Source organism: Myotis davidii, unplaced genomic scaffold, assembly GCF_000327345.1.
Source record: "Myotis davidii unplaced genomic scaffold, ASM32734v1 scaffold37, whole genome shotgun sequence".
Lineage (NCBI taxonomy): Eukaryota > Metazoa > Chordata > Mammalia > Chiroptera > Vespertilionidae > Myotis > Myotis davidii.
Window position 1 is genome coordinate 1036729 of NW_006289395.1, and position 1988 is coordinate 1038716.

At 55.0% G+C, this 1988-nt stretch overlaps 1 protein-coding gene across 1 annotated transcript in view; it reads right to left on the reverse strand.

Moving 5' to 3' along the window:
• The window catches only part of SLC25A35 (solute carrier family 25 member 35), a 4716-nt gene extending 4323 nt beyond the window's left edge, over window positions 1–393 (reverse strand). The window contains exon 1 of the mRNA XM_006761672.2: window positions 332–393. The gene's annotated coding sequence lies outside the window, so the exon portion shown is untranslated. The remainder of the gene's footprint in view (window positions 1–331) is intronic.
• Between the last annotated feature and the right edge of the window lie 1595 nt (window positions 394–1988).

Consider the following 1988-nt stretch of genomic DNA (forward strand, 5'->3'; position numbering starts at 1 on the left):
TCTCCCGGCTCTGCCCCCGGGCCGGTGCCGGTGCCGGTGCCAGGGCCGGTGCCAGGGCCGGTGCCAGGGCCTCGGGTCGGGTCGGGGTGTCTGCGGGGCCGAGGGCTTATCACCGGTGGGGAGGAGAGGTTGGACCGCGGGTCACTGGACGGGTGCAGAGGCGGAGCGCGAGGCTGCAGTCCCGCTTTGGGGTGTTTGGAGCTGCCCCTCTTCCCTTGTGTCCCGGGTAGGGCCCAGTGGAATTGGCACCTGTAGATCCACGCCCTGGTGGGTGCCGGTGCCAGCACAGCCTGAAAGCTAAGGCTGTGTCCGTGGGGCATGTGAGACTCACCTACGGGACCGGACTTGTGGGTTCTAGCTCCGGGGTGTGGCTGCAGGCGCGGAGGTGGTGGTGGCGGCGGGGGGCGGGGGTGATGGAGGCCCGGGGAGCGTAGTCTCTTTGCTGGGCTCTTTCGCCCTCCGCTACCTGGAGGAAGCCGGACCTGCCAAAGCAGAGGTCTCTGGGCTCAGGTTACACACAGTGCCCGCGAGTGGTGGGAAGATCCTGAGATTTTGGCCTCCTGCCCTTGCTCATGAGTCACGGAAAAAGTTCTGAGAAAAGCGACCAGGGAAACTACTAGCTGGGAAAAGGCAGGAGGACAGGACCTGTGCTCCGGGGCACGGCTGTGTGCGAGGCCATCGCCAGACTTAGACGGAGCCGGCCTTCTAAATGCCAGTTTGCTCCTTCTTGCTTGCTAGTTGGATGGCCTTGGGCAAGTTGCTTAACAGTTCAAACGTTTCAGAGCTTTTTTTTTTTTGTAAAATGGCAATGAAATTACCTATTGCACATACCTGAGTGGGACTGTTGGACTTGCACCTGGTGTTCAGTTCACAGATTTCCGGAAACGTCAAGAGCTGTTAGACCCGTGTGCCCTAGTGTGTCCTGCTCCCACGGCCAGATTAGCATATCCTTGCCACCTTCTTTTGGTGATCTCCAAATCATTCAAATCATTCCTTATCTCCTGACCCTGGACACTTCAAATTCTCCACATTCAAGCCATTTCCGGTCCTGCTTTGTTCCTCAAGCATTTATCACTCTTTCTCATTTTGTTTAGCAATTGTTTACTCTCAGAGTCCCTCACCACAGGGGAAGTTCTTGGGTGCCTTGCTGACTTGGTCTGAAGCATTTCTACCTCACCAGGGTACTGCTCAGTCATTGAGCCTTAGGATGAAGCAGGAGGGGTGGAGGGTTGAGTAGATAATGGGGTGGAAGGTAGAGTAGATAATGGGCCTTCTCCTGGGCTCGGGAAGGGTCCCTGAAAATTTTCCAAGGAGTGCTCCCCAAATGCCTCCACCTGCTGGATAGGATGGGAGTTCCTCATTGTTTTAATCCTTGAGTTTACACCAGTGGTTCTTCAGGTGTGGCCCCTGGAACAGAAGCAGCAGCTGCACCTGGTCTTTGTTAGAAGTGAACGTTTTCTAGTCCCACTCTAGACCTCCTCCACCAGGAACTCTGGAGGTGAAGCCTGACAATATGCTTCAACAAATTCTCTAGGTTATTCTGATGAATGCTAAAGTTTTATTTGTAATATCCAGATGGCATAGAGATAGTTTTTAAAGTGTTATTTAAAAAAAAAAAAAAGCTTAGGGAGAAAACGAAGATGGCGGCATAGGTTAACGCTGGAGATTGACTAGGAGGAGAGAATATCATACCTAGACTCGGAGGAGGCGCAGTGCTGAAGTGAAATACTCAGGTGCGGAGTGCCCGAGGAGCGGGCTGGCGGCGGAGGGCGTGGTTGGTGTTTTCAATCGGGAGGGAGTAGCAGACTCTCAGCTCTAGATCCGGGCGAGTCTCTAGGGACCCAGACTCAAACGGGAGAAGCGGGACTGTCTGGCTTCAGTCGGAACCCGAAGGCAGCTTTCTCTTCGAGGTTTGCAGTGCTGGGACTCTGAGAAGCAGAGCCCCTGGGGCCGGACTGAGAGCAGCCATAACTGCTCGCTCCACCCGC